The 19,313-nt window shown below is 43.3% G+C and overlaps 1 pseudogene; it reads right to left on the bottom strand.

The window, feature by feature from the left end:
• Positions 1–7,219: 7,219 nt before the first annotated feature.
• On the bottom strand, positions 7,220–13,982 carry LOC148215424 (vomeronasal type-2 receptor 26-like; annotated as a pseudogene).
• Between the last annotated feature and the right edge of the window lie 5,331 nt (positions 13,983–19,313).

The raw sequence follows: 19,313 nt of genomic DNA, 5'->3' as shown, positions 1-19,313 counted from the left end.
TTCCCTAAAGTCAACAGAGGACTTTGCTACCTAAGGCAGGCACAGAATCATGGGGACAATTCCTGATGATAAGGCAGGACCAGAGCTATCTGAAACCAGTAGTACCAGGGGACACTTACACAAGATGCCTATTCGAGGGAGGGTCATTGAAACTGTACAGTCGGAGCTGAGATTTTCTTAGAGGCAGGATGCCCCCAATGAGATAATCCCCTGGTCTGTAGTGATTCAATTGGACTACTCCGTCCTGCTCCAAAGTCAGAGGGCATTTGACCCTCTGCATCCCACAGGCTGTGTGGGGAAGAGTTAGCATCAGAAACAGATGTAGCAGGACCATTCTTTCTGTGACCTTGCAACCCCTCTTCTCAATCAGTCAGAAGGAGAGTTGGAGGCAACCAGAGTCCCTGTGTAAGACCAAGGCAGTTCAGTGCCTTTCTCAGTGCAGATGGAGCCAGCCATGGCTTCCTCATAACTAAGGGTTTGAGAGAAAGTCAGCTCTGTCTTTGAAAAACTCGATCCCAGCTCTCAGATGGGATGGGAGGCATTTATTCCCTTGCTTTCCAGGTTGATGCAAATTGTCACGTGGATTGCTTTGGAGTCTGAGGTTCAGCTTGTAGATGCCAAGCTCTTCTGGGAAAGCTCTGGAGGGTTGGTGAGGAGCAGGAGAAAGAACAATTGCTATGCTTTTGATAATTACCAGGAGAAGTTTCTCCTTGGTGACATCTCTCTCTGTCACTCCATGATCACAGGTACATCTGGAGAAAAACATGTTTGCAAGAGCTCAGTGATGCAACTCTGTTAGGCTTGACATGGATTAATAAGGGTCAGGATCTTTGTTCATGAAATAAGTTCCCCCAAACTAGGATCCAGGTCGTCAGAGTTTGTCAAGACAAAATTAAAACCAGCCTTGTTCAGGGAAAGGAAATGTAATGTGCGTTTTGCCTCCATCCACTGCTGGTACGCTGGAATAAAAAACACCAGCCTATTCAGAGTTCTGGAGTTCCAAGTGAGCCTGCATCTGAAATCCAGAGGCAACATGGACTGAATTATAGACTCCTAGGGTTGGATGGGACCTTGGAAGTATTTAAATCTAACCTCCTGCCCGGGGCAGGAATCCTCAACCATCCCAGACAATGACTGTCCAACCTTTGCTTGAAGACCTCCAGTGATGGAGTCCCCGTGACTTCTGGAGACAAGCTGTTCCGCTGCTTAATAGCTCTCACAATCAAGAAATTCCTCTAAATTCAAGTTTGGATCTCCTTTGTAAGTTTCCACCTGATGATTTTTGTCTGGGTGGAGAATAAATCCATAACTCTTCCCTGTGACTTGCCCTTTAAATATGAGAAGATTGCTGTCACACATTCCTTCATGCTTCTCTTCCTCTGGTTAAACATACCTAGCCCAAGCAAAGACCATCTTTGTTATTTTTTTTTCCTATGAACTCTTTCAAGGTCCTCAGTGTCCTTCTTACATTGTGGTGATCAAACCTGGACCACAATAGTCCAGGTGCAGTCTGACCAGTGCAGCATAGAGCCATACTACCTTCTCCTCTGATCTCAACATTATACCTCTGTTGATGCAACCCAAGATTGCATTGGTTCTTTTGGCAGCTCCAGAACACTGTTGGCTCTTGCTTAATCTGTGGGCTAGCAGGATGCCCAGATGCTCTTCACAAGTACAACTATCAAGCTGGGTATTGCCTATCTTGTATCTGGGCATCTGGTTTTCCAACCTAAGCGTATAACCTTACAATTCTCATTACTAAACCATATGTTGTTGGATAGGGCCCAATGTTCAAGTCTATTAAGATCCTTTTGACAGAGTGGTTTATCTTTACTACAGAGGTAGAGTTTATGACTTCTTTAAGTTCAGAGATGGTCAAGGAAATGCTGAAATGCTGAATCTGGGATCTTAATCTCCAAAGGGATCTGAGTGCCATCCTAAAATACTCCCCTTTGGACTGTACAAAGCAATAAGGTGATCTGTGTGAGAATAACTGTCACTCTTAACTCTTTGGTTAAGGTGGCTGTGAGAAGATTGGCTCCAATATGGAGTCCCTTCACTTGACTTTTGAAGACTTGACTTCAAAAGAAGGATCTTGAGATCAATTCCAATCCAGTTTTTAAAAGATAGATCTCTGTTTGCAGCGAATGACGGATTTGACTGTTGGAAGAAGAGACTTGGAAAGACACTTGGTGCTGTGCAACATCTGCACGGGGTCTTTGTTATGAAAGGCCAGCAAGGTCAGGGCCAGCCAAACTGAATCTTGTGGGATCTGATTTTCCATAGGGCAGGTGCTATGACAGAGAAGGCACGCTTCCTGGGTCCTATTAGATGATCCTGTTGAATAAAAGGGACATGGAACATGCCAACTCTGTTGGCAGAGGGAGGTTATCTGGCCCTATGAATGGATTTTTGGTAATAACTAGCACCTTGAATTGCACCTGGAGGCCCATTGGGAGTCATGCAGCTCACAGAATAGCAGGCATATTGAGTCATGGTCATAACGAACTGCACTATTGCATTGTGGATCAGCTACAGCTTTCAAGAGGTCTTCAAGGGCAGTCTCATGGAGAGTGCATTGCAATAATCAGACAGGAGGTGACCAAAGTGTGAGTGACAGTGACTGAGACCTTCTTGTCTAGGAACAGGTGCAACTGGTGCACAAAGTGCCTCTGTGCAAAGGTGCTCCCAGTCAAAATGAGTTTTGTATTTGATTTTTGTATTAGTTTTATCTGGTTTATATAAACTTCAGTAACAATTGTTTTTTAAAAATAGGTCCACGCCCTTCCTGGCTGACCAAGGCCACCCAGAAGGTGACATGTGGGTGGGTTCTGGCAGTGATGACTATCTTGAGGGAGGGGGTTGTTCCTCCACCTCTTAAATAGGTGTTAGTCTGCCCCCTCCTCAAGAAGCCCTCGCTGGATCCCACCATCCTGGACAATTTTTATCCAGTACCCAACCTCCCCTTTTTAGGGAAGGTTGTAGAGAAGGTGGTTGCAGAAGAGCTTCAGAGGATCCTGGATTAAGCGGGTTATCTGGACCCCTTTCAGTCAGGATTCAGGCCCTGATATGGGACAGAAATAGCATTGGTCTCATTTTTGGATGATCTCTGGTGGGAGCGGGATGGTGGTAATGCATCCATCCTTGCTCTTCTTGACCTCTCAATGGCCTTCAATACCATTGACCATGGTATCCTTCTGGATTGGGGGCGGATACCATTGACCTTTGGGGATTGGGAATGGGTGGCATGGTATTGTGCTGGTTCACTTCCTTCCTCCAAGGCTGGTTCCAGTTGGTGTTGATTTGGAGTAAGAGTTCTGGCTCTCGGCTCCTACTATGTGGAGTACCACAGGGCTCAATTCTCTCTTGGCTCCTATTTAACTTTTACATGAAGCTGCTGGTTGAGATCATCCATCGGGATGGGGTGAGGTACCATCAGTATGGTGATGTACATCTCTGCCCCTGGTGAGCTAAATGATGCTGTTAATGTCCTTTCTCGGCTGTGGGTATCTGGATGGGGAACAACAGGCTTCAGCTGAGCCCTGGCAAGACTGAGTAGCTTTGCGTTTTGGGACCTTCTGTATCTGGGGATATACCATCTTTGATGCTAGATGGGGTTCTACTGCCCCAAACAGACCCGGTGCACAATCTGGGGGTCCTTCTGGACTCACAACTCCTGCTCAAAGAGCAGGTGGCAGTTGTGGCCAGGAGGGCCTTTGCACAGCTTCATGTTGTATACCAGTTGCACCCAATCCTGTATTGGGAGGCTTAACTATCAGTCATTCGTGCCCTAGTCACCTCCCAAATGGACTACTCTAACACGCTTTACATGGGGCTGCCCTTGATGAGTAATCTGGAAGCTTCAGGATGTGCAAAATGCAGTTGCGCAGGAAGTCACGTGTGCCCCAAGAAGTTGCACATTTACACTTCAGGTCCGTGAGCTGCGTTGGCTGCCTGTTTGACTCCTGGTCCAATTCAGGTGCTGGCGATGAGCTTTAAAACCATAGATGGCATGGGGCCAGGTTATTTGAGGGACTGCCTCTCCCAGTTACAGGGTGCGCTGTCTTCTGAGAGTGGTTCTCCAGGAAGGACTGCAACCACCGCAGGCCCCTGCCTTCAAGATCCATCCCTATAAGGGATCCATCTAGAAAAATACCAGGATCAATGGAACTGAAAGCAGCTGAGAAATGCAGCAGAATCAGCAAAGATATACTGTATGTCCCCGATCTAGTCAATCACCAAGATGACTGAGGCTGTCTCAATTTGTTCCACTACTTCTAAACTGTGGCTAATTCTTTAACGAAGCCTGACAAGCTGCAGGGCGTGAACTGGTTTCTGTCTGCAGAGCAATAACTTTGCACTGAGGCATCTGTCAGAGGAGAGAGTTTCCTGGAGAACTTCCTGGAGTTCCTGGAGTCCCTCTGATTTGGTGGCCTTATAAATCTAATTAATGATGAGAACCTTTATAATAACAGCAGCTCTGTTTTATTCTTCTGACTGCATAGCAGGAATTGTTTGTGTCGGCTTCAGCAGAGGTAAGGAGAGAGTGTTTGGATGACAAAAAAGAGGATGAGGGCTGGAAGAAGGATGGTGCATCAGAGGCCTTGAGAAGAAGCCAACAGAAGAGAAGATGAATGGTGAACCTTGCAGAAGGTGAAAGCATGGATGGAGGCAGCTGGGTCTCCTCTGGATGGGCAACTGCAGAGCAGAGGACAGGGAACTCTGTCCCAAAGACCTTGCTGTGGTTGAACTACTGTGGGCGATTTCCAGTTCAGTTTGCACCCAGAACACCCTGGCATTTCCCAGATTCAGCAGTCCAGCTCCCTTCTTTTGGCTCCTTGGCTCCTTTTCCACCCAAGGCCATAATTTATTGCTAGGGATTCAGCTGAAAAGGCGGCTGAACAAAGCAGAAGAAGGAACAGAGGTGGATGTAGAAAGAGAGGAGAAAGGTGCAGGCTTCACCATCTGCCGGTGCACTGAAGGAAGAAGCCCAGCTTCACTGGTCAAGGTCCCTTCAGAAGTGGCAGGCAGTCCAGGAGCCTAGGACAAAATGGCTGTGGAGGAGAATGACTAGCAGCCATTTGGAGTGGAGACCTTGGCCAACAATGAATGAAGGGCAGCTGGCAAAGGGGACAGCACAGTTTCTGTCAGCACAAATAAAAAATGCTACTTTTGAAGTTTAGCAGGAAAAGATGGGTGGAGATAGTCTTCCTTGTAGGCTGGGGGCAGGTAGAGGACTATCTTGTGCGTTCCTGCTCTTGAGAAACAGTGACCAGCTGATATTCATGCTAGTGCAGACCGAGGTTGCCTTAGTGTTTTTATTATACATCTATATCTATATTCTTTAAAAAAAACTGTTCCTAAAGCCATTTGCCAACAGCTCTGTGTGGTGGTTTGAGGAGATGCATTAGTGGCCCCATGCTCCTCCTCTGAACTTCCTCCTGACTTCCATGGTTGCTTTAGACCTTTCCCACAACATCCCACATCTGGATAAGATACAATTTATTAGGTGCTCCAAACCTTGCAGCTAGGTAGGTTATATTCCAGGGTCCCCAGAAATGTTTGAGTGCCAATCTAGATCTCCAGCTAGATCTTCCTAACCCTCTATGTTTTGCCACCAGATCCAATTGCTGAACACACAACCACAGGGGTCCACCCTCATTGAGATTGAATTACTCTAGCATGTTTGGGGGGATCCATTTCTAGACCCAATGATCCTTCTCTGAACCACCTCCTCACTTTCCAGGGCTGCTATAACCACAGACATTCCCCACCACTTTGATCTGGACAAGATACAATTCATTACACTCTCCAAATCAAGAGAAACAACAGTTCCAAGATTTCAAATTCTCTACTGGGCTGGATATAAAGCAAACTGTGGAAAAAATTGAAGGAAGCTACTTCGACACTGAGGCCAGTGAATTTAGACTGAGTTCCAATTTTAATGAGGAAGCAGGTAGAGGTGACAGATTTAGAAGGATTAGTCTTACCTAGGAATTGTGCAGTGTCCAGGTTGCACATGAAGCTCTATTGACAAAGACATCTATATCTGATCTCATTTTATTTTACAAAAAGAGAACTAAAACATGGATGACTTGGAAGGGGGCTTTCTAGATCATCTAGTCTAGCCCTCTGTTCAGTGCAGGAGTCCAGTAGATCATCCCTTCTAGGAAGGAGCCCATTATTGTTCTCTGCAGATGGTTCCACTGCTTAACAGCTCTTCCCATCAGGAAAGGCCTCCTAAGATACACCTGAAATCTCCTTTCTTGAACGTCAAGCTTTTGGCCTTGTCCTGCTATTGGTTTCAACAGAGAACAGGTCCCCCACTTCTTCCATGGGACAGCCTTGAAAGTCATTTCCCACTGATGTTGATACGAAGACTTTTCTTGTTAATTTGAAAGAAATGGCCTTTTGCATATTGGACATCTCAGCAACTTCTCTTCTTGTATTCAAGATTAGAATATGTTCCTCTTTTGTAATACCACCATGCTTACAAAGCAGGGTCCACTGTTTCTTAAAGTAAAGATGCCTCATTCATTGACCTTGGGAACCAAGCCAGGATATGACTCTCATTACAAGCGCCACACCTGGAAGTGGGTGTAGCTCCATCACCATGAGCTGGAGGAAACAACTGTGGTAATGAGAGTGTTTCTCTGAGGTAATCTAATTGCTACTCTACATTTTCATAAGTCAGGGAGGATTTAAAGGACCAGCTCCACCAGCAGGATGTTGTGTGAATGATCTCAGGTTTAAGTAAGCCCCAGGAGAAAGGTGTCAATCTCTGAGGTTCTCCCAATATTTTCAATGCAGGTTTTCTCTGAGCACAAGACCTCACATGTTGGTGGGTCCACTGTAGCCTTTCGGAGTGAAAGGTATTGAAAGAAATGGTCAGCAGATGAGTTCCCAGTGCTAGGAGCTGTGGCTAAGAGTGACACACTTGAGCAAGCTATCTGCAATTGGTTTGGCCTCTTCAGGGGAGAACATGTAAATAATGATAGGAGAGAGAAAATAGTCCTTCAGTTTATAACAAGATGCCCGTTTTGCATTGCAGCCTTCTTTCTCCTATCAGACACAGAAACATAAAGAGATAGAAACTGGGCTTTAGCAGAAGGAGATCACTTTAAAAAGCAGCCAGAGAATTAGTGTTTTCCCCTGAAAAGTAGCTAATGATGAATTAAAATATTGGGTGGGAATCATACCCCAAGAATGTCCATCAGAATCAGTTTTCTACTTCACTTTTCAGCATCAGTTGCTCTTTCGTATTCAGATCTGGCCTCAGCAAAATAATGTAACACTTAGGGGTGAAGATGCAGCTAAGAAGCCCTGCACTGGAGGCCAAGATGGAGAAGACCTGCACAGCCACCATGTACTTCCGTTTAGTGCTCAGGTAGGTGGGCACAAAGGAGATCCAGACGCTGCAGAAGACCAGCATACTGAAGGTGATCAGCTTGGCTTCGTTGAAGGTCCCAGGCAGGTTCCTGGCCAGGAAAGCCACCATGAAGGAGACGGCAGCCAGGAAACCCATGTAGCTGAGGGCAATGTAAAACATGAGAGAGGGTCCTTCATTGCACTGCAGAATGATCTCTCTAGGCTGGGAATGCATGTCAGAATCAGGGAATGGTGGAAAGACGCCTAACCAGATGAAACAAATTACAACCTGGATGCTAGAACAAGAAAAGTTGATGGAGTTGGCCAAAGTCTTCCCCAGCCAGTTCCTCACCCTTTTCCCTGGCTTTGTGGCCAGGAAGGCCAGCACCACCATGATTGTTTTGGCCAAGACAGAAGACACAGCAATCGAGAAGATGATGCTGAAGACTGTTTGTTGGAGAAGGCAGGTGGCTCTCCTTGGCCGGCCAATGAAGAGGAAAGAGGTCAAGAAGGAAAGCAGGAGGGATATGAGGAGGACGTAGGAGAGCTCCCGGTTGTTGGCCTTGACAATGGGAGTTTCTCAGTATTTAATGAAGATTCCTAAAACAAATCCTGAGGTTAAGATTAAGAATAAGGCAAAGGAAGTAAGGATGATCCCCAAATTCTCTTGATAGGACAAAAAGATGACAATTTTGGGGATACATTGATCTTGGTGCTTGTTCTGATGCTGATCTTGTGGACATCTGGTGCAGTGGTTTGCATCTGCAAAGGACAAGTGTAGCATCTTCCACAAAAGTATAAGATGGGTGTTATAATTTATAGGATGGGCGTTATACTTTGAAATAAGAAAACATGAACCTAATTTGTGTGTTGGGGGCAGTGATAAACCTAGGAGTATTGTGGTTATGTACATATAGTACTGTGCAAAAGTTTTAGGCAGGTGTGAAAAAATGCTGTAAAGTAAGAATGCTTTCAAAAATATATATTGTAATTGTTTATGTTTATCAATTTACAAAATGTAAAGTGAGGAATAGAAGAGAAATCTAAACCAAATCAATATTTGGTGTGACTACCCTTTGGCTTCAAACCAGCATGAATTCTTACACTTGCACACTTTGTACACTTGTACAAAGTCAGGGATCTTGTAGGATTAGAGTCAGGTGTATGATTAACCAATTATACCAAGCAGGTGATAATGATAATCAATTTCATATGTAGGTTGAAACACAGTCATTAACTGAAACAGAAACAGCTGTGAGGGAGGCTTAGAACTGGGTGAGGAACAGCCAAACTCTGCTACTAAGGTGAGGTTGTGGAAGAGAGTTTCATGTCACAGGTCATACATCATAGCAAGACTCAGCACAGCAGCAAGACACAAGGCAGTTATACTACATCAGCAAGGTCTGTCCCAGGCAAAAATTTCAAAGCAGACTGGAGTTTCAAGATGTACTGTTCAAGCTCTTTTGAAGAAGCACAAAGAAATGGGCAACGTTAAGGACCACAGACGCAGTGGTCGGCCAAAGAAACTTAATGCAGCAGATGGAAGAGACATCATGCTTACTTCCCTTCGACATTGGAAGATGTCCAGCAGTGCCATCAGCACAGAACTGGCAGAAAGCAGTGGGACCCAGGTACACCCTTCTACTGTCTGGAGAAGTCTGGCCAGAACCAGTCTTCGTGGAAGAATTGCGGCCAAAAAGCCGTACCTCTAACGTGGAAACAAGGCTAAGCGATGCAACTATGCACAAGAACACAGGAACTGGGGTGCAGAAAAATGGCAGCAGGTGCTCTGGACTGGTGAGTCAAAATGTGAAATATTTGGCTGTAGCAGGAGGCAGTTTGTTCGCCGAAGGGCTGGAAAGCGGTACAATAATGAGTGTCTGCAGGCAACAGTGAAGCATGGTGGGGGTTCCCTGCAAGTTTGAGACTGCATTTCTGCAAATGGAGTTGATTTGGTCAGGATCAATGGCGTCCTCAATGCTGAGAAATACAGGCAGATGTATTTCTGTATGTAGATGTATTCCATCATGCCATACCATCAGGGAGGCGTCGGATTGGCCCCAAATTTATTCTGCAGCAAGACGACCCCAAACATACAGCCAATGTCATTAAGAACTATCTTCAGTGTAAAAAAGAACAAGGAGTCCTGGAAGTGATGGTTTGGCCCCCACAGGGCCCTGATCTCAACATCATCGAGTCTGTCTGGGATTACATGAAGAGACAGAAGGATTTGAGGCAGCTTACATCCACAGGAGATCTGTGGTTAGTTCTCCAAGTTGTTTGGAACAACCTACCTGCTGAGTTCCTTCAAAAACTGTGTGCAAGTGTACCTAGAAGAATTGATGCTGTTTTGAAGGCAAAGGGGTGGTCACACCAAATATTGATTTGGGTTTTTCTTCTGTTCGCTCACTTTGCATTTTGTAACAATTACAAACAATTATAACAAACAGTTATAACAGTTATAAACAATTACAATATATATGTTTGAAAGCATTTTTACTTTACAGCATTTTTTCACACCTGCCTAAAACTTTTGCACAGTACTGTATGTGCACTATTAAGTGTCCAAAGTTGATAAAAGGAGAAAATGTAGTTGAGAGAAGGGGCAAAGTTTGAGGGGAGAGATGGTTCACATTTTTCTCCTGCTGTTTTGCATCTCTGGACACCATAAGGAGCAAAAGTTGAGAATATCATTTGGGAAGGTCTCCAGTGGACTACCAGTTTATTCCCCCAAATAGATGTTCCACAGGAAACACCATGCTTGCTTACTCCTTGGATATTTTGGAGGAAGATGGAGAGGCAGAGTATGGATATCCTGAGTCCATACTGGAACCAAGAAGATCCCAGGATGACAGACTAGGTCTTACTGAGGTGGCTTTAATTCACCTTGACAGAGAGCTTCATATTGTAGAAGCAATGCTGTGTTCTCTGTCATGGTGAAGCACTTCAGAGCAATAGCCCACTTTGTGTCACTTCAACTGGCCCTTCACAAAGCTGGAGAAGCTTCTAGTTAGCTGCCAGGTTTCCTTTACATCTCAAAATCTCATTGCAGTGGATTCTCCTAGGTCATGTTTTTGTTATCCACTTTGTGAAATAATTTCTGGTTATTAGATAAATATCCCCCCCCCCAATTATCCAAATTTAAAACATCTACATAGAAAAGGTCTGCAGGAACCTTTGCTGCCTTCCCAAGGACTGCCTTAACTCTTCTCACCCACCTTCTCGAGTGGAAATGCTCCCTTCTGCACAGGGGATGCAGTCATAGCAGCAACATGGTTTTCCCTCCTGGACCACCTTGAAGTATCCGGGCTGACAAGCCTCCACACACTGGGAGCGAGGCAAGGGCTGAAAGGGAAGAAAATCGGCATTCAGAATAATCTGCACAACTGATCAGCTACCAAATGAGACACAGAGTTGGAAGGAGGTGAACAAAATAGGTCCATGCAAAATGGACTAGAAATGGAATGTTCCGTTTTTCCTCCAGACTACGTTGTGGTGGCCATTTCAGGGGTAGTCCAATAATTTTCTAGAAAGTTATTCTTGAAACTGGAAGCAGTTTGTGATAGTCAGAGATACTTCCATTTTGGGGGACTGACTTGAAAATTGCCCAAGCAACTCTGGAACAACCACATCGGTATGATCCTGAGGAGAAATAGCAATTCTCCTGGAATTCTGGTTTTGCACATCGGTACTACCAAATGTCTGGCCATAGCATCAACTTCTTGAATTTATTCATGTCCAAATGAATATGTTTTCTCTTAAGTGGTTTTATTTCTTCCCTCCTCCTAAATGCTGCTCCCGTTTCCCTTCACCACCATGCCATTCCTCTCTGTGTCCTTGGGGCAGATGCCTTCAATATGCCACAAAACACCTTGTCCATTTTCCTAGTGCTGAATTAAAAGAACACAAGTCCAAAGCCTGCATTTGAAGGCAGTCATTCTGATACGTAGTTTGGAAAGGGAGGGGACACCCAAAATTGTTGGACTACCCCTGAAATGGCCACCACAACTTAGTCTGGAGGAAAAACAGAACATTCCATTTCTAGTCCATTTTGCATGGACCTATTTTGTTGACCTCCTTCCAACTCTGTGTCTCATTTGGTAGCTGATCAGTTGTGCAGATGATTCTGAATGCCGATTTTCTTCCCTTTCAGCCCTTGCCTTGCTACCAGTGTGTGGAGGCTTGTCAGCCCAGATACTTCAAGGTGGTCCAGGAGGGAAAACCATGTTGCTGCTATGACTGCATCCCCTGTGCAGAAGGGAGCATTTCCACTCGAGAACAAAATATAAAGAAAGGGGAAATCTTTTTCCCCACCTGTTGAGCCATTGGGGCCACACGATGATTTCCTTGTTGATGCTGAATTTGACTCCTGCAGATCCTTCTCTTGCTAGACTCCCAAATTTCACTCTGGTGGCTGACTTATTAGGAAACAACACCCAGCTCATGATGTCAAAGTCGGCCATCAAATCTCCATTCCCATCCAAATACATTCCATCCATGGTGTCATTGTAAATCTGGGTTTTCTTTAGGAAAGGGTGAAGCTACACAGAGAAGATGGAACAATGTAGAAGATGCAGTATCAGTTTGGACATTTCAGTCCCGGAAATATTAATTGGCTTTAGGAATTTGGGAAGCAAATGTCAATAGTTGTAATCAACTGTTCCATGTCCTTGTTATCTGAAGAAACACCACCAAGTAAGGAGCATCTGACCTATTGATTCTGGCACTCTTTGGGTGCCACTCAAAGGATATACACTGACAATTATGCAATGAAATACAATGTTGTGTTAGACTGTAATATATTTGGAGAGACTCCAAATCCCTTTCCACAAGCATCCAGTTCCAGAAACTGAAGAAAGATGAGCTGAAAGCACATGAGATAGGAGAGTTGTAGTGGTGTGTGACAATACAGCCAAGATACAATTTGCCATTCAGCATTTGATGGAGGCCAAATATAAGTGGACAAAAGAACAAAGAATTTTATTAAAGGAAATGTTTCATAAAAAGTAGTTTTCTCAATACATTGACATTTTCTCAGAGCTTTTGCTGTTTTGTCATTTTCAACACATATTTCATGCATAGCATTATGCATGGAATGGGAAAGGGACTACCTGCCAGGGCTGGATCTTTTGAACTTCCAACCTGTCTTTTCTCCCCATTATTGTCCTCCAGGATTTGGATGAATAGGCCGCATTTAACGCATAAGCCACAGTCCGGATGGCGTTGTAAGTTAAGGAGTTGTCTAGAGAGAAGATCTGCTCAATCTCCTGTTGAGGTAGAGTCTCCAAGTTCTCTTTCTCTGAACACCTTGTCCAGCCTTTCACAGACAAGGCAGGCTTTGCATATGAACAGTGAAAATGTTTAAGAGTGAGCTGCTCCATAAGAAAGAAGAAATAATTAAAATCATCATATTTGGTCCTTTTGTTTGTCTGGATAACAAAAGAGAGTATGCTATGGGTGTATCTGAAAGGGAGATTACTGTATGATAACTCCATGGTGAGGTCCCACAAAGGTGTTGTGATCCAAACTTTCCCTACAACAGGTTTTCTGAAGAACCTGAATACCCTTTCTAGAATACATTCTCCATCTAAGAAGGATGTAAACTCTGCATAGTAAACAAATACATTGATTTGGCTCCACTTGTAGAAAACAGAAATCAGATAGTTGATGTTCTTGATATTCAGCGATGTGATTTGTGCAAAAACAACACAAATACCGTTCTGAGTCAGCACAGGAGGGAAAGTCCTAATGAAACGCTCCCCATTATCAGTGGCGGCAGCAAAGACTCCAATGAATGTCCACCTAAAATACGGAAGCAATTTAACAATCCCCAGGTTCTGAGCACCTTCTTTGGGGACGGTCTGGTAGAAAAAAGGTAACTGAGTTTTATCACTTAGGAATGGTGAAATAAAAGTGTAGCTGATCTGAAAAGAAAAAAAAGGAGGTTTGTGTGTTATTTTGTGTCCGTGAAAACCCCAGCTATTAGATCCTGAAAAGATAGAGTCAGAGGTTAGGTAGTGGTTGGAATATTCCAGCCTAACGTGGTGGACTTAATGGGAAAGCAGAAATGCAGAGAATGTAAACAAGCAACGGTCATCAATGGATGGCTAACGATAGAGGCAATCCAGATCTCCTCTTCTGGAAAGTCCACACTTCCAAAGAGCCTGAATAGTTTGTGATCTGAGCAGGTATACATTATGAATGACCATTTTTGCTCACTTGTAACTGTTAACTGTAGTTGTCCCTGTGCTTGCCCTTGTCTTTTTGGGAGACTGAAAGATGAAACAAAGATGGATTGTTCATCTTAACCTGTGCTACATTCACCTGCTCTATACCTGTGGGATTTTGTAGATGCTCAACATGGCAGCAGTGAGGATGGATATGTCAGAGTTGGCCTCTTCCAGGAGAACGAGCATGTTTTTCTTCCTTCCACAGCTATAGTTTGGAACATTGGCCTCTCCAGGCGAAAGCAGGTCCACCAGAGCATCCAAAGTCATTCTTCTGCTAGAAAAATTGTCATGGAGGTTGTAGCCCAGGGTGATGTTGGATAAGAGGTGGGGATCCTTATTGATCTCCTCAATGGCAAAAAGGAAGGACAGAATTTTCCAGTACATCACATTGCCTTTCCTGAAAAGATACATGCAATATATGATGATGCTGCATTCAGTGACTGCACAGGTCTTTGTCCCCAAAGTTCCTCATCTCTGCATCTCTGTTTATGCTGATTGAAAACCAAAACAGTAAATCTCCAGACAATCTGTGCATTATTGTCACTTGCTCTCTTGCTCTCTCAGCCCCAGACTGAGAAGTCAAAAAACATACCAGAAAGGAGAGGGCGGAGCTGGCGTCGCGGCGATACGGCGGGCGATCCTGGGCTCCCAGGATGGCAGCCGATATCTCCTCTCCCGGACGGTCCCGATGGACCTAAGCCGTCCCGTAGAGATGGCGAACGCAAAGGGCGCATCCCGCGGATCTCAGGGACGCCGCAAGTCCCAGATCGATCCGGGGAGAAGCTCTTGAAGCCGGCGGAGGAGAGGCAGCCAAAAATGGCTGCGAAAGCCGGGACAGCTCCAAAGGAAGATGGAAGAGAAGGGTGTCAACTGGGTGAGATGGACTTTTACTATTCAACTATTCTTAGAGAACACCTTAAGTAACTTAAAGAGATTTTTAAAAGTGAAGAAAAGTGGATTAAGCGGCGAGATTGAACCCTATTAAAAAAAAGAAGGGGGAGAAAATTTTTCTTTTCAACTTTCCCTTTTTAGTGGAATTGACAAGATGTTTTTCTTTTAAAAAAAAATATTTTTAACTGGATTGGCTTTCTCTTTTTAATACTCAATAACTCTTTATTTTAAGCCTTTTTTTTTACTAAGATTTCTTTATTGTTATAAGAAATTTATATCTTTTTGACTTTGAAATGGGGAAAGTGGAGTTAAGAGAAAGTAAATGAAAGAAAGTTGCACTGCCATTTAGAGGCGCGACTTAGTGCTTTTTTTTTTCATTGTGACGCACGCTCAAAGACCCTGTGCTTTCTAAAAAGATAGTGGGATGTGCATGTTTATACAGGTGCCATCCGTAACTATAAACAAGAAAGTGGAGTTGAAAGCGACTTTGAAAACATTAAGATGGAAAGTTTGAGCCAGTCACAAGAGCCTTGATTAGTGGCAGTAGCTCTTTTTTCTGCTAGAAGCTCTGCTTTGCTCTCTATTCCCCCAGATGGATTTTTTTTTTAAAGAGGCTTAGCCTTTTCCTTCTTTTCCTTTTCTTTTTATTTTTCCTTCTTTTTTTTTTCTCTCCTTTTGCTTCTTTTTTTCTCTTATTTTTGGCAAGAACAAAGATAAAGAATCCTTTGACTCAATGAAGGTTTATCAAGATAATAGACTATACGAGAAACACAATGCAGAAAAAGATCTTTAAACTATTGAGGATGACTATAAAAAATTGGAAGAAGAGCTGCAGAAATTCTCAAAAAAAAAAAAAAAGAAAAAGAAAAAAGATATTAAAGCTAAAATGGACTTAATTAAACATAAAACGGGATCATTGGAAAAGGAAGAAATAGTACAAGAAATCAGAAACATTAAACGGAATTATTGTGAGGCCTATAAACTGAGAATTAAAAGGGTTAATCAACTGATAAATGAAGAGAGACAGATTTGTTCTTGGCACTGAGGGTGAGAAAAAGATTATACAAGATTATAATGGAAAATCGTACTAAGAGAATGTACAAAAGAAGAAGTAAAACAATATTGAAAGAAACTATTGCAGATGTTTAAAGAGAAAATCAGGGGAATACAACAATGATGGAACTGACAGAAGCTTCCAAAAGCAGAATGTTCAAAAGGACACTTATTATTGCTTTCTCTTATCCAATAATATAGAAAAAAGGAATGAACAGCCAGATATTTTGGGATATTGAATGAAAAGGGTGAACTCAAAATTATGCAAGCGCTGGAATAAAGTATAAATTTGAGATATATAGTTAAAAATTGTATAACATGTAGTGAAATCTGGTTAGAACTGTAACTTGGTTAGAATTGTAATTGATACTGTAACTGATATTGGTTAGAATTGTAACTCTTAAGAATTGGAAAAATTAAAAAGTACTTATGCAGGAGGAAGTTATTCAAAATTATGGAATGTGCAGAGATGAGTTAAATTGAGATTTGAAATTAGAGTAAGAAGATAAGCAATTTTATATGACACGGGATTTGTTTTTATTAATGATTAGATGAGAAAATATAGTAATGTAATAGATTAGGAAATTTTATAATAGAAATTTGATATTAATTATTATATATATACACATATAATAGATAGATGGAGATGTATTACTAATCCTATTGAAAGTTAAAATTTTTTGTAATATATGATTTTATAGATTAGCTATGAATGATTAATAATTGTTAATTGATAAGTATACAAGTATATTTTGAATAGATGATATGAGAATTTAAGATTATGAAAGGGGCACCAACGAGTTTAACTGGTTGACACACGGTATAAAATGGAAGATGCTTTTTTATGCCTTTTTATGTTTTTGTTTGCTCATGTTTGTCTTGTGTTTGTTGTAAAAATAAAAAAAACATTATAAAAAAAAAAAAAAAACATACCAGAAAAAGGTATTGGCAAATCACTTCTGAAAGGGTTGCCAAGAATCCTGCATGGCCCTGTCCATGTAGTAACCAGGAGTCAAGATTGACTCAAAGGACAAAACAAACGTGTACACCCATAGTGTGTGTGAAGAATGGGCAGAAAGGAAACCACTTAAGAATTGAAGAGAAGCACCAGCTTCTCCAGTTTTCTCTTGAGTGAATGGTCTTGATCCTTGATTGCTTGAGGGAGAGGACAAAGGACTCTGCTTAAAACACTTTGGTATCAGTGGAACCAGAGGTGAGTCAAGAAGGAACATCTGAAGATGCCCATGCTCACATCTGGGAAGCAACAACTGGTTGATCTGAGAGTGGGGAGTTTGGGGAAATTGAGGAAACCCATGACTGAGAGACTATCTGGAAAAAAGGCTGGAGGCACCAGAGGTGACTGCTAATGTCTTTGGACTTGTGGATACTCTCCTTCTTAAAGATACTGAACTGTCTCCTAGGAAAGACTCAGAAAGGAAATCAGCATTTTCTCTCACCTGGGTCTGACCAGTTAGAGCTTCCTGTCCTTCTCTTTGCTGAAACCATGATTGTAATCTCCCAAGCTAATCACCTTGAAAGATCAAAGCAAGTTGTCCATATAGGGATCCGTTGGATATAAGGGGGCTGAGGATTAAAGCTTGATAGTGTTTTATCTGCTGAATGTCTTTCACTTCAGTATACATATAACTCAAGGTGGTCTCAAAACTGTTCTGTGCATCTAGACATAAAATGTAACTTGCCCCAACTTTTCCTCAAAGGCAACATAATATTACATCGTTCAACATTCTGTGACTTACTCGTAAGCCTTTGTAGAAGGACTCAACCTGAAATTGTACAGCTCAAATCTGTGAGCATTCGTTGCAGAGAAGATTCCACTGATCAGATGGTCTCCTGTCCTGTGCTGATTGAAAGGGTCTACCGCATCCCTCTCCAAAGTCAAAGAGCACCTGGTGCTGAGCATGCCATAGGCTGCCTGGGGCAACAAAAGCTGCATGAGAAGCAGAAGCAGCAGGTCCATCTCTGGTTTAACTGAGTGAATCTCCCACCTTGCACCCGATCTTAGACTTAGTAGAGCAGAAGAGTTTGGAGAAGTTGAAAGCGGATTGTAACAAGAGTGGGTTTGGGTGGCTTTTCTAATACAATATTAAGTCCAGAGAGGACTTCCCAAATGACGGAGACATGGGCCAACACAGAGGCACAGCTCCTGGCTGGCTGTGAAGCTCAGTCCAGCTTCCCAGGGGCACAAGACAATTTATGCACTTAACTTTCCTGATGTAGACATTACTACATGCTGCTCCTGAGTCTGTTGATCTCTTCCAGAGAATTTCCAGGGGAAAAAAAGAATCCCATGACATCTGACCTGAAGGCAAGAAAGAAATCACTATCATTCTAATAATTATATGGAGAAATAGGATCTTTGCAAAATCCTCCACTCGGGGTGAGCCCAGGTGCTGGGACCCAGCTGGAGAACTACTGATGTAACTCAGTGTAAGAGATTTCCAGAAAGCTCTCAAAACCAAATTGCTTGGCTCCTGAGACTAGATCCAATGCCTGATTCTCAGGGATAACTTTTTCCTTCCTGCAAAGAAAGGAGATATTCAACATAGGCATATGAGTTTGATGTTGATACTCCTTTCTCCCCAAAGGGCACTCCGTATCTCAATCTCTAAGACTTCCCTGCATATATTTCACATCGACCCAGCAGATACACCTGGGGATGTCCAGATGCAGGATGGGAATGCAGTTGTGCTGCCCCAATTCCTTCCATTATTGGAGGCCAGTATGGTCAGGAGCTATTGAGAGAAAAACCTGCATGCTTGCAGAATGATCAGGAAGAAACGCCTGGGACCACAGGTGAGCGCAGCACCTCTTTACTGTTCATTAAAGCAACCCAACTTTTTTCAGGCTTCCCCAGGAGCTCTCCCACTTCAAGAGTCAAGCTAATGAGTGGTTTCCTGAAGGCAGTGGCTTTTCTCTGATATGAATCCTGGCTTAGTTGGGAATCCACAAATGGCTTATTCAGGAGAGCCAACTCTGGCTTAATGAACCAATGGATCCAATCGATATCTTTTACGGGAAAGTGGGAATTACAGGTTCTTTACAGATTTCCCAGCAGCAAAGTTGGCTGGAGAAATCAGCCTCCAAGCCTGCATATGGATGGAAATGAGAGAGTGAGCCTAAGGCCCAGAAGATCCTGCTCAGCTGAGATTTTGGGGAGTCCCTGCTGATTCATCAGAGCAGACAAAATGGGTACAGAGGGGCTGTGTTTTCTGACCCCAGAAAAATAACCCAGGGAGTTTTCTGTGCTCATGTAATCCAAGAAAGAATTGTCCATCTTCTGTGATGCATCAGAGACACACCATATTGTCTGAGGGATTCTGGGAGGGCCCTGGATTGGGAGAGGCATGAAAGCCCCACATCTGTTCCTTGTTTCTGGCTTCTCTTGGTGTTTCTGCAGGAAATTGCTTGTCATCAGAAGAAGGAGCAGCTGCCGGGAATGGACTCAAGTGGGTCATTATCCTTGATTGCCCCCTAGGGATGCAGCTGTGCTTGGAGCCACCTGAAGACCAGGAGAGGCTCTTTGGCCCTGTCATTATCCCAGGCACAGCAGCTGATTTCTCTTTCTGCTGGTGCCTGACTCTTCCTTTTGACTAAGATTGTCTCTGAGCCCCCCAAAGCCACAAACGTTGAATTCAACAACTGCATAAAAGGGAAATTCCTTTTTGAGCTCCTGGGAAGGAAGACTGAGCTTTAGGGCCTCTGGCAGTCAGGGGAAGCAGGAGAGGCTCAGCCTGTCTGCTGTTTACTGCA

The sequence above is a fragment of the Python bivittatus genome, unplaced genomic scaffold (assembly GCF_059951505.1).
Source record: "Python bivittatus isolate LINGU-HERP-01145 unplaced genomic scaffold, Pbiv_v1 ctg000290_np1212, whole genome shotgun sequence".
Taxonomy (NCBI): domain Eukaryota; kingdom Metazoa; phylum Chordata; class Lepidosauria; order Squamata; family Pythonidae; genus Python; species Python bivittatus.
This window is presented reverse-complemented; position numbering and strand designations above follow the sequence as displayed.